Source organism: Schistocerca serialis, chromosome 4 (assembly GCF_023864345.2).
Source record: "Schistocerca serialis cubense isolate TAMUIC-IGC-003099 chromosome 4, iqSchSeri2.2, whole genome shotgun sequence".
Classification (NCBI taxonomy): Eukaryota; Metazoa; Arthropoda; class Insecta; order Orthoptera; family Acrididae; genus Schistocerca; species Schistocerca serialis.
Window position 1 is genome coordinate 720,746,949 of NC_064641.1, and position 13,914 is coordinate 720,760,862.

Here is a 13,914-nt window from a genome sequence, read left to right on the forward strand (position 1 = left end):
AGTTTTTTCAGGTTTTCGTTTATTATTCGGAAACTGTGCATCCCAATGAAAACAATATCCGTATCAGATATAAAAAGCATAAATTTTGCGTCGAATGGTAAAAATCGGTGCACCGTTCGGCCTTAATGAGTTGTCAAAGTTGGTTCATTTTCACCAGCTTGGCTGAAAAGTTGGCTCCGACGTATGTAACTCAAAAACGGCTGCTCCAAATGAAAAATTACCAAGTTATTGAAGTTGCAGAACGTGACGCTTTATCTTACAAAAACATCTAGAGTTTCAATTTACTCTCTGTTAAGCTATCATACACTTGGAAGTCGAAGAAATTCCATTTTGTTATTTTTTTGTAAGTCTAAATCAACTCTAGATAAACGCAAAAAAAGTGTGTTGCTTTGTCACATACAGTGATTTCTGCTGTAAGACCACGGTCATTTCTGTCTTCACTTTTGATTGGGCTCAGTACAAAAGTTCCGGGCCAAGACTTATTGTAGATGCTCGTAGTGCAATTTGATTCGCAACTCCATAAATGGAAGCTTCCTATGTGAGACGTCCTCTACTGTACGACTTGAGCACCCTAGCATAACCAGCGAAGCATTCATCCAGCTCATCTCTGATAACGCCGATTTTAACATCTGCACGATTGACAAGTTGAATACTTTCCATTCCATGGTACGGATCATGGCGCTCTCTCTCTGCACAGCAATGGAGCCTGACAACAACATTAATCGGGAAAGAAGACGTGATGCCTCGCAAAAGGGAACAAAGTCTGAAAGATATCGTCATTTAAAAACACCAGTTCTTCATCAGATATAATTTTCTATGAAAATACAAATGCTGCAGTCACACAGGAGAGGTTTCTTGCAAAGATGAGCAACAAGAACAACTTGAGTTTTATGTTCATGAGGAAATTTGAGGATGGAAGTATTCAAGTGTTACAGCCAAAAGAAAATGCCGATTCATTGATTGTGGAAACAGCTATTTCCCAAGCTGCTGAGTCTGATAGTGTGGGAATCGTAAGTGAGGACATAGGCGTGCTTGTTCTCCTAACGGGTTGAGGAAACAGCTACAACAATCTGTACTTCCATAAACAGGGAACAGGGAAATCAGCAGGAGTGTGATACTCCGGTAATTATTTCAATTTCGATCCTGAATTTTCCATTGTCAGCCATGCCTTCACACCTTCACAAGATATCATATTCTCTTCCTTTTTCTTCCGCGGGCCGTGCGGCTACCCCCGTTAGAGGTTCCAGTCCTCCCTCCTCTTTTTTTGGCTAAGGGAAAGGGAAATTACTAAATCTTATGGAGCAAAGCGACACCTCGAAGTGCAGTCTACTGAATTTGTTCAAGTCTCTCAAAGCCTAACAGCCCAGACAGAAGAACAGCTGATGTTAGCACTATAAGGGAATTGCAACAGCGCGACTTTGGACGAGCCCAGGTATGAGCTTTTTGTAAAATGTGCCCCGAGAAAATCTTTCAAACACGAAAGGCTACCACCAACAACGGAAGCAGCAAGGTGGCACTCATTGCGATCCTATCATCAAGTGCAATCTTGGCTGTGGAAGAAAACTGACCCACGCCAGTTGGGCTAGAAGAAAAACTTATCAGGATTGTTTTCAGTGACGAGACGAAAGATGCGGCACCACACACGGGATTGAAGGTGGTTTCCTGCGCGTGAAAAACACAATGTATAGCACTATGTGGCTGTCGCACAGCTGGACCGAACTGCTCGTCAACGTGCAGATACTGTTGTGGCTTATCTTGCGAGAAAACTACATAAAATTGAGTTCGACAAGGATGAGGAAGAGATAGAAGAAGGTAGGTTCCAGGACGAGGAAGTTTTCGAAGGTACCGCTGTGGCTCCTGAAGAGCAAATGCTAGACCGGCACATGCCGCTGTCTCCAAACGACCTCGATGGAATTGAAATTTGATAAAATGTCGCCGGCCGGTGTGGCCGTGCGGTTCTAGGCGCTTCAGTCTGGAACCGCGTGACCGCTATGGTCGCAGGTTCGAATTCTGCGTCGGGCATGCATGTGTGTGATGTCCTTAGGTTAATTAGGTTTAAGTAGTTCTAAGTTCTAGGGGACTGATGACCACAGACGTTAAGTCCCATAGCGCTCAGAGCCATTTGAACCATAAAATGTTGATCTCTGATATTCAAATTGATTTTTAAAATTGTCATGCCCTTTTATTTGTTCAATTGTACAAATTTTATATTACTCATAAGTAAATTCATATCGGCTATTACTGTGTACCTGGTTTCCATTTCAGCAACCCATTCTTGCCACTTAATACAGTGGATGAAAACGAATAAAAACGCGCATGAATGAAAAAAATTTAAAAATATGTACATAGGGAACACATATGTGCTGATTAAGGAGCAGTCTGCCCAACGGAAATTTCATTTCATTGAAAAACTTTGACTTAAAAGAAAAACAACAAAGTGGAATTATTTTGGCTTTCAAGTATATGAATGTTTAATGTTGCCTGAAACTGAAAAAGTAGATGCTTTTGTAACGTGAAATTTCTTGCTCTGCAACTTTGATATCTTGACATTTTTCATTTGGAGTAGCTGTTTTTGAGCCCAGTTGATAAAAATGAACGAACAGTTCATTACGGCCTAACGGCTGCACCGATTTTGACATTTAAATAGATCATTCGACGCAAAATTTAATGCTCTTTCATTTTGGTATGGATAACGTTTTCAGTGGGATGCAAGTTTCCGAATAATAGACGAAAACCTGAAAAAAGTGGTTTTTTTGTTCACAAAAAGTTGTCCCGAGGGCTTTGGAGGTCGAAAACTTGGATTCAGCATACTCCGAACTAGATAAACAAGATAAAAAAATAAAATATTATGCTGTGGGGAAGGTGTCCATTTTACACTGCTTGATAATTGCTAAGGGACAGAGATATTGTTGGACAGGAAGAATCACAGGCAATGAAGGTCGACGTGAGACACAGCACATACGTAACGGAGGTGGAGTGCTAAGTTTATGACGAAAAAGGTATAAATTACATCACAAATGAGAGCAGGATATGACATAAATAACGTTCGTGTTCGACACAGGTCATACTCCCAAGATGAAAGCCTAAATTGGACTCTCAGTAACGAATATGGCCTCCTTGGGCACTAATGCACATTTAGCACTTGTTATTTATGCTAGCTACCAATCTGTTGAGGAGTTCTTTGGAGATATGACCCTTTCCTCTCAAAAGGTGGTTTTCAGTTCTTGTAAGATACGGCGAGGGGGTGTTAGTTCAGAAACATCTCTGCCAAAAGCATCCAGTGGGTGGTCTACAGAGCTTGGGTCAGGGGAGTGGGCAGGCCATTCCACATGTTCAGTATCTTCTCTCTCCACTCTGTCCGGCACCTCTGTGGTCCTATATGAGTGGGCACTGTCGTCCATAAAAAGAAAGTCTGGATCATCGTATCTCTGAACAAACGGACATAATTTACAGTGTGATTCTTCAGTTTCTCCCAGGGTATTTCTTGCTCGAACAGTCCACGGGTGTACTGCCGGTCCTTAGTGTCCAACGGGCACATTCATAGTGTCCAACGGGCACTATGGACCAGCAGTACACACGTGGACTGTTCGATAATAATCCACTATAATCCATCTGAAATACCGCTGTGCTGTAACCGTACCTCGTGCAAGGATAGGCAGCGATGTTCAGCCATTGTGCGTGATGCCTGCCTACGCCATAACACCTAGGCCACACACATGACGTCCGTGAAGGTTGTGTGGCGTCCAATGTGTTTCCCCACACCAACTGGTGGCCAGGACCACTTGCCACAGAGAAGCGGGGTCCGTTGGAGACCATCACTTTGGACCACTGTTATTGACCCCAACCAATGTGCTCCCTACACCATTGAACGCGTGATGGCGTGATTGAATTGGGATGCATTTAAGGAGGTTCCGAACGTACAAGCAAGTCTGATTTAATCGCCACAGGATGGTTGTGGCAGAGACAGATGTTCTGGTAGTGGCTGCAGGGTCTGCAGCGATCTGCTTAGGAGTGAGATGTCTGTTCCTTTCCACTCATAGGGCTACTTATAGATACTCGGGTGGTGTGGTGGTCCATCTACGAGCATTAGAATGGTTTCGGATAGGATTTCCACCTTCATACGCCTTTTTTAATCGCAAGGTGACACTTCTGGGCACATCCATTACTGTGGCAACAGTAGCGGCACTTTGACCAGCTTCGAGGCGTTCAACTACTCGTCCCCAATCGTAAGGATCAAACGATGTCATGCAGACACGTTGCCGCAGCACACAGAATGTCGTACTAATCGTTTCCACAACAACCATCGTCAAATACCGTACTGCATGAACGATCGAGTGTATACAGAGCGCTAGTGCACAGGAATTGCCACAGTTAACTTGTCTTACCCCCTGCATGTCCTTTTAGTGTCATTGATCGGGTGTTCCGTAGCAGTAGGCAGCTGCTCCTTAACAAATGTCGGTTGTCCCTTAGCAACTGCCAAGCAGTGAAGCAGTAACAGGCAGCTGGGTGGTGTATTACAACCTCGTTGTCGATGGGACGTTACCCCATGTGTTGCTTTTCATGACTATCTGAAGATATATGTGCAATGGAAAATAGCTCTGTTACTTAGCTAGCAAACTGGAGGTTTTTCAGCACTTCTATGTCGCTCCTCTTCATTTCTGTTATGGCTCTCTCTCATTCATGGCCATTCAAATACACTGTAACTGTTGACTACCAGCTCGTAGCCGGTCGCGGTGGTCTAGCGGTTCTAGGCGCTCAGTCCGGAACCGCGTGACTGCTACGGTCGCAGGTTCGAATCCTGCCTCGGGCATGGATGTTTGTGATGTCCTTAGGTTAGTTAGGTTTAAGTAGTTCTAAGTTGTAGGGGACTGATGACCACAGATGTTAAGTCCCATAGTGCTCAGAGCCATTTGAACCATTTGAACCAGCTCGTAATTGAATTGTGGTTACCTCGGACGTTTAGCGGCTTCGATTTGTTTACTAGACATGTCATTATTAGACGCTGAAGCGACCTGCGTGAGCTACTGATGGGAACGCAGGTTGGGCAATATCTGACACTGGATGCATCGTCAAAGCCTCCATCAGCGGCTGATACTGTGCCTCGTCATGACTGCGATACACCGTACAGAGCTGCACTCAGGGCTGCCTTCAAATTTCTAGTGATTAGCGTTACGGAATTTTTTCCTTATTCGCGCAAGTAATTGCCCTCGACGGCCAAAACCCGATGAGGTGTAGTATCAGGCCATAAAGATTACTTTTGTGAGGTGCGAAACTCGACGCTTTTACGCGATGAAAGGTCAGCTCTCCTTTCCGCCAGATACCTTGTAGCATACATGCTCTCAGCTTTTCTCATCTTTTTTCTTTTTAAGTTTCGTATCGTTCGTTTCTTTCTTCTTCACTTTAATCCCCCCAGATGCCGCCACTACTTTTTTTTTTTTACCCTCTCCCGCAGAGGCCTCACTTTATCTCAATAAGACCGCAATTCTCGCCGCACGAACCAGGCGCTGTAATGGAAGTCCTGTAATGCCAGTAATTAGCAAATTACGTTGTTTCAAGGGAAGCGAGAAGCAGAGGAGCCACGGGGTCGGGTGCTGATGGTTATCGCCCGCCGGCTTCATCGGGACGGGCCTCGCGCCGCGCCGCGCGAGAAAGCGACGGCCGCGTCATTAGCGATTAGCGACGCGCCGGGGCGCGTGTTTGACATTCTGCGATAGAGACGTAGGGGTCAGCAGCTGGCCGGCGGTAATTTCTCACATATTAGGCTACCAAGGGCGCCGGGTCAACTGCGCGCGCCAGCTCTCGCCGTCGAAACACCGGCCCCACTTGGACGGGTTACAAGCTCGAAGAGAAATCGTTTGGGCTGTTAAGTACGTTAGTGGGCAATAACACCAGCTGAACTGAGCGGTTTTCGACGTGGACTCCTCACAACTGCTCAACTAGAAATAATAAATCACGTTGAAGAATAGAGTTATTGGCCTGTAGCCGACGAGGCCGCTAGAGATCGAGGGTACCAAGGAGTTTTAATTACGCGTATCATTTTGGAAGAATAAAGTTTCGTTACAAATTTTTGATGTTTCCTTGTAGTTGTCTGCAGTTTCGCTACATTGTGAAATCCACGTGCCACGGGAACGTAAGTAGCCGGTACACTCCGTCTTCAGGCCACGAGTGGGCTACCAGGACCATCCGACCGCCGTGTCATCCTCAGAGGAGGATGTGGTTAGGAGGGGCGTGGGGTCAGCACACCGCCGTTATGATGGTATTCTTGACCGAAGCCGCTACTATTCGGTCGAGTAGCTCCTCAATTGGCATCACGAGGCTGAGTGCACCCCGAAAAATGGCAACAGCGCATGGCCGCCTGGATGGTCACCCATCGAAGTGCCGACCACGCCCGACAGCGCTTACCTTCGGTGATCTCACGGGAACCGGTGCATCCACTGCGGCAAGGCCGTTTCTCGTAAGTAGCCGCTGGAGGAACCTGAACTGGTTTGTGCAGCACATTTATAAACTGGATTATAGTTCAATAATTCATTTTCAGCATCGGAAGGGAAATAACGTAGCAAAGATGCATTTAGAGCTGGTGCAAACGTACGGCAGCAAAGCAACATCATATGCATCAGTGATTAGGTGGCGCAGACGTTTCTCAAGTGGCAAAACAAGACTGAATGACGAAGCAGCAAGTGGCTGACCATCTCGCCATGAAGAGCCGGGAACCACAACAGAAATGCTACTTCTGGTACTCAAAGACAGCATTTCACAATCAATCCACTAGTAGGAAAAGTGTTAAACGGTCGCGGATTGGTTTTCTACATCTCGTCCGACATTTTGAAGATGACAAAATCCGCCGCCTGCTGGAATCCGCGACTGCTCACACACCCGAACCGAGGGAGCAGCTGGAATGCTGCAGCTGTATTAGCCCAATGTGTGTAAACATTTGAGTTCACCACCGCCAAAAAAGACGAGGACGCAACCATCATAAGACAATACCCCTAAAATCTACTGACAAGTATGTTGGAGGTTGCCAAGACGAATCACTGCGGGAAGCCGCGTAGGACACATCAAGACATGCTGCTTCTTTGGGCTATAAAATATTGTCCTCAACCCTGTATTTTCCAGACATGGCACCCACTGGCTTCGTCTTCTTTCCTCGGATGAGAAAACCATAGTGGCAGGCATTTCCAGCGTGACGAAGAGCTCATCATCTGGCTGCCTAAGTGCAGACTTCTATAGCCACGGTCTACGTCAACGTAATCTGTCAGTGAGAAAAATGTGTCGCACTGTACTGTTCATACACAGTTCACCAAGTTCATGGTCGCAATTTGATTTTTTGTTTCGAGATGATAATTAAAAATTTTATGACTTCGCCTCCTAAGATCAGACAGGCATTGGATGGGGACAGAAAATGAGACGGTCTCATCTTTCAAGAAATCATTCCAGGTAGTCGCCTTAATAAACTTAGGATGATTACTCAAAACGTGAATCTAGATCGCCGGATTAAATCTGAGTGCCACTTCCCCACATGCGAGTCCAAACAATCAGCCGCTGCATCTCCTCATTCACGAATTACGTAGGTGGAAGACACAACAATCATGACAAGACGTATTGACGAAGCCATTCTAGTCCTGACCACAACAGAAACCTTAAATATAAAACAACAGTTTTAAAAAATATTTATATGGCTACATTTCGATCATTTACAGATTTTTTTTATGAGACTAATTGAAGGGCTTATTTCAATAGTGGTACAAGTCGATTATCTGCACTTTTCTGTCTATAATGCTTCTGAAATTAATCAGCCAAACAAACAGAAAGACAGGTTCATCTCTAGCAAGAAGCCATATGCTTGAATATTTCTGGTATCTCAACTGAAGATTTTTCAGCGCTCATTTCACTTTAGGACTCTGTATCTCAGAATGAACAAAAATGGACTTGTACCACTATTGAAATAAGCCCTTCAATTATCTCTACTCAAGACTTCCTCTGTGGTATAGGGGTTAAGCAGAAATCTCTTTAATTTACATTTGAAAACATTTCCGCTACCTATCGAACATTTTATTTCCATGGATGGATTGTCAAAGAGTTTTATAGCTGCCTATTTCACCCATTTCCGTGCAAAAGTTAGATTCATTAAACCCCACAAAACGGTGAAAGGAAAAAAAAATTATCGCTCACAGGCCTCAGAACATTGCTTACAGTGGCGTACTACAGTAAATTTCTGGTTCTCCGTACACACATAGTCAATTATGATCTTTCCCGCGCTAAGCAAGTCACAAGCAGTCGTGAAATGTTCGCCACATTTTGTAATTCGTTACTCGGTCATGCAAAATTGTTTTCCGTGAAGTAAACGAGTGAGTTGCGACCGACATGAAATCTGTCAGCTTTTGCCATCGTCTCAGTAACTGGTGGGTTTTAATCGATGTCTTGCAGTTTGTCTGGGCCAGATGCCTTCCTTGCGTCTAAGGATGTTAACTGTTTTACAATCCCAGATACACTAAACAGTATGTCAACCATCCTTTCGTTTGTTCGATAATTGAAAGGAGGAATGGTGCTGCAGTCCTCTACCGTAAACGAGTTTTTGAAGGCTAGGTTTAGAATTTCGGCCTTCCGTTTACCATCATCAGTTACATTACCCGCACTGTCAGCAAGAGAAGGTATTGAATTATTTGTACCGTTCATAGATTTTATTTACGACCAAAATTTTTTGGGGTTATTTTTAGAATAGGCAGATAAAATATTGCTTTTTGTTCGTTAAAAGAATCTCTCATTGTCCTTCTGACAGCTGCTTTCATTTCGCATAATTTATGTTTGTCAGCGGGGCAGTGACTACGTTTAAAACGACAGTGCAAAATTCTCTGCTTTCTCAGCAACTTCATAATATGTTTGTTGTACCAAGGTGGATCCTTTCCCTCCCCTACACTTTTCCTAGGCACATACTTCTCTAGCACATGGTGGACAATACCTTTAAATTCGGACCAAAGATGCTCAATATCTTTGTGTCCCGCGGTGAATGCTTGGAGCTGACTATGAAGATATTCATTAATGACACTTTTATTTGCTTTCCCAAACAAGAAAACTCTACACTGTTTTTTAGTTTTTTTGCAACTTCCACTTACATAGAGGCCACAACGACGTTATGGTCGCTAATACCTTCTTCTAGAACAACTTCCTCAAAAAGATCAGGTCTGTTTGTCGCCAAGATATCTAATACGTTCCCATCTCGAGTTGTTTTTCTAACCTATTACTCAAGGTTGTATGTTGAGAACGCTCCTAGAATAACTTCACACGAATCTTTGCTACTGCCTCCTTTGATAAAGGTGTAATTTTCCAAGTCAATGGATGCTAGATTAAAGTCTCCACCTACAACTAATGGATAATTTGGATATTTGCCGGCCGGAGTGGCCGTGCGGTTATAGGCGCTACAGTCTGGAACCGCGTGACCGCTACGGTCGCAGGTTCGAATCCTGCCTCGGGCATGGATGTGTGTGATGTCCTTAGGTTAGTTAGGTTTAAGTAGTTGTAAGTTCTAGGGGACTGATGACCACAGTGGTTAAGTACCATAGTGCTCAGAGCCATTTGATATTTATTTCCTATGTATTCAAGACTTTCCCTGAAACGTTCTGCGACGTTTGTTGCGGATGCTGGTGGTCTATAAAAACATCCTAATACAATGGTCAATCCTTGTCTGACTGACAGCTTTATCCAGACTACGTCACAGTCCGACCAAGTCTCGATCTCAACTGCGTTTAAACAGCTTTTAACTGAAATGAACACACAACCTCCCATAGCATCAGTCCTATCCTTCCTAAAGATTGTTCAATCCGAGTTCACAATTTCAGTGCTTTTTATGTCTGGTTTCAATCAGCTTTAGGTACCTAATACAATATTGGCATTGTTACTGTTTATTTCGGAGATTAACTCGGAGATCTTGCTACAGACACTTCGTCAATTTACTAACATGAGATAAGCATATTTAAATTCTTTGGAGTGATCTGTTTAGGCGAACTAACAATTTTTACAGTTGGTCAAGAACTGGTAATTTTTCAGGCCAGTGGTTTGTTTCCCGTGGGGAGGAAGCTAATCTAAATAACGCCCATGTGCACGCCACAAGCACTGTGCTACTCATGTAGCTGCTTAATGTGCGTAGTGCACCCCTGATCTATCGAAGGGCGTCCTACAACCTTCCACCCCATAGCGTTGGTCGAGGAATCTACAACCATTTTCGTCACAGAGTCGACGTAGCCTCTGGTTTAGATTCTCTACTCGACTCCAAACTAGAGGACCACGGTTCACCTTGGGTAGGATGTTGCAGATCGTCAGCTTGGCTTCCACTCCTCGAGAGGTGGAGGCCGCCTTCACCAATGTAGCCAGCCGTCGAAAGGGCCCAAGGATTTCCTCGCAACCCCGACGACAGGCATCGTTGGTGCCGACATGCGCAACGATCTGCAGCTGGCTGCACCCCGCACACTCGTCCGTCGCCGGAAGAGCCTCTTCCACACCCCAGCAAGAACACCGAGTGAACGTTGGGCTTCTTCCCCGCCCTAGCCGCTATGTTCCTGAGGGGCTCCATGACCCGCCTAACATTGGAGCTCCCAATAACTAACAAACCCCAACCCTCACCTGCCTATCCGGACTTTGCTGAAGGAGCGGCCGCTATACTGGCAGAAAATGCATTCTGATCCGGCTCAGTCTCTACCCCCCCCCCCACCAGCATCAGATAGCACACTGAATCTATTAGCAAAGTGCATGGGTGGGGTTTGGCAGGCGCCTGCGCCCCCCATGCAGCCTTCGCCTTGAGACTCGAGACCTCGACACTGTCTGCTACCCACACTCAGGTAAGAGTGGGCTGGCCGGTTCAGTCGCACCTGAGGTCGGCTCAGTGACAGAGAGCTGTGACGTCCCCCCCTGCACATCTAGTGCAGCAGAGGCTGCTGACATCCCCCCTGCACATCTAGTGCAGCAGAGGCTGCTGACATCCCCCCCCCCCTGCACATCTAGTACAGCAGAGTCTGCTGACATCCCCCCCTGCACATCTAGTACAGCAGAGGCTGCTGACATCCCCCCTGCACATCTAGTAAAGCATAAGCTGCTGACATCCCGCCCTGCACATCTAGTACAGCAGAGGCTGCTGACATCCCCCCCTGCACATCTAGTACAGCAGAGGCTGCTGACATCCCCCCCTGCACATCTAGTACAACAGAGGCTGCTGACATCCCGCCCTGCACATCTAGTACAGCAGAGGCTGCTGACATCCCCCACTGCACATCTAGTACAGCAGAGGCTGCTGACATCCCATCTTGCACATCTAGTACAGCAGAGGCTGCTGACATCCCCCCCTGCACATCTAGTACAGCAGAGGCTGCTGACATCCCGCCCTGCACATCTAGTACAGCAGAGGCTGCTGACATCCCGCCCTGCACATCTAGTACAGCAGAGGCTGCTGACATCCCGCCCTGCACATCTAGTACAGCAGAGGTTGCTGACATCCCCCCCTGCACATCTAGTACAGCAGAAGCTGCTGACATCCCCCCCTGCACATCTAGTACAGCAGAGGCTGCTGACATCCCGCCCTGCACATCTAGTACAGCAGAGGCTGCTGACATCCCCCCCTGCACATCCAGTACGGCAGAGGCTGCTGACATCCCCCCCTGCACTTGTAGTACAGCAGAGGCTGCTGACATCCCACCCTGCACATCTAGTACAGCAGAGGCTGCTGACATCCCCCCCTGCACATCTAGTACAGCAGAGACTGCTGACATCCCGCCCTGCACATCTAGTACAGCAGAGGCTGCTGACATCCGGCCCTGCACATCTAGTACAGCAGAGGCTGCTGACAACCCCCCCTGCACATCTAGTACAGCAGAGGCTGCTGACATCCCGCCCTGCACATCTAGTACAGCAGAGGCTGCTGACATCCCGCCCTGCACATCTAGTACAGCAGAGGCTGCTGACATCCCGCCCTGCACATCCAGTACAGCAGAGGCTGCTGACATCCCCCCCTGCACATCTAGTACAGCAGAGTCTGCTGACATCCGCCCTGCACATCTAGTACAGCAGAGGCTGCTGACATCCCGCCCTGCACATCTAGTACAGCAGAGGCTGCTGACATCCTGCCCTGCACATCTAGTACAGCAGAGGCTGCTGACATCACCCCTGCACATCTAGTAAAGCAGAAGCTGCTGACATCCCGCCCTGCACATCTAGTACAGCAGAGGCTGCTGACATCCCCCCCTGCACATCTAGTACAGCAGAGGCTGCTGACATCCCCCCCCTGCACATCTAGTACAGCAGAGGCTGCTGACATCCCCCCTGCACATCTAGTAAAGCCGAAGCTGCTGACATCCTGCCCTGCACATCTAGTACAGCAGAGGCTGCTGACATCCCCCCCTGCACATCTAGTACAGCAGAGGCTGCTGACATCCCCCCCTGCACATCTAGTACAACAGAGGCTGCTGACATCCCGCCCTGCACATCTAGTACAGCAGAGGCTGCTGACATCCCGTCTTGCACATCTAGTACAGCAGAGGCTGCTGACCTCCCCCCCCCCCCCTGCACATCTAGTACAGCAGAGGCTGCTGACATCCCGCCCTGCACATCTAGTACAGCAGAGGCTGCTGACATCCCGCCCTGCACATCTAGTACAGCAGAGGCTGCTGACATCCCGCCCTGCACATCTAGTACAGCAGAGGCTGCTGACATCCCCCCTGCACATCTAGTACAGCAGAGGCTGCTGACATCCCGCCCTGCACATCTAGTACAGCAGAGGCTGCTGACATCCGGCCCTGCACATCTAGTACAGCAGAGGCTGCTGACATCCCCCCCCCCTGCACATCTAGTACAGCAGAGGCTGCTGACATCCTGCCCTGCACATCTAGTACAGCAGAGGCTGCTGACATCCCGCCCTGCACATCTAGTACAGCAGAGGCTGCTGACATCCCGCCCTGCACATCTAGTACAGCAGAGGCTGCTGACATCCCCCCCTCCACATCTAGTACAACAGAGGCTGCTGACATCCCGCCCTGCACATCTAGTACAGCAGAGGCTGCTGACATCCCCCCCTGCACATCTAGTACAGCAGAGGCTGCTGACATCCCGTCTTGCACATCTAGTACAGCAGAGGCTGCTGACCTCCCCCCCCCTGCACATCTAGTACAGCAGAGGCTGCTGACATCCCGCCCTGCACATCTAGTACAGCAGAGGCTGCTGACATCCCGACCTGCACATCTAGTACAGCAGAGGCTGCTGACATCCCGCCCTGCACATCTAGTACAGCAGAGGCTGCTGACATCCCCCCCTGCACATCTAGTACAGCAGAGGCTGCTGACATCCCGCCCTGCACATCTAGTACAGCAGAGGCTGCTGACATCCGGCCCTGCACATCTAGTACAGCAGAGGCTGCTGACATCCCCCCCCCCTGCACATCTAGTACAGCAGAGGCTGCTGACATCCCGCCCTGCACCCTGCACATCTAGTACAGCAGAGGCTGCTGACATCCCGCCCTGCACATCTAGTACAGCAGAGGCTGCTGACATCCCGCCCTGCACATCTAGTACAGCAGAGGCTGCTGACATCCCTCCCTGCACATCTAGTACAGCAGAGTCTGCTGACATCCGCCCTGCACATCTAGTACAGCAGAGGCTGTTGACATCCCGCCCTGCACATCTAGTACAGCAGAGGCTGCTGACATCCTGCCCTGCACATCTAGTACAGCAGAGGCTGCTGACATCCTGCCCTGCACATCTAGTACAGCAGAGGCTGCTGACATCCTGCCCTGCACATCTAGTACAGCAGAGGCTGCTGACATCCCCCCCCCCTGCACATCTAGTACAGCAGAGGCTGCTGACATCCCGCCCTGCACATCTAGTACAGCAGAGGCTGCTGACATGCCGCCCTGCACATCTAGTACAGCAGAGTCTGCTG

At 48.0% G+C, this 13,914-nt stretch overlaps 1 pseudogene; it reads right to left on the reverse strand.

Moving 5' to 3' along the window:
• Positions 1-6,335: 6,335 nt before the first annotated feature.
• On the reverse strand, positions 6,336-6,453 carry LOC126476322 (5S ribosomal RNA; annotated as a pseudogene).
• Positions 6,454-13,914: the final 7,461 nt, after the last annotated feature.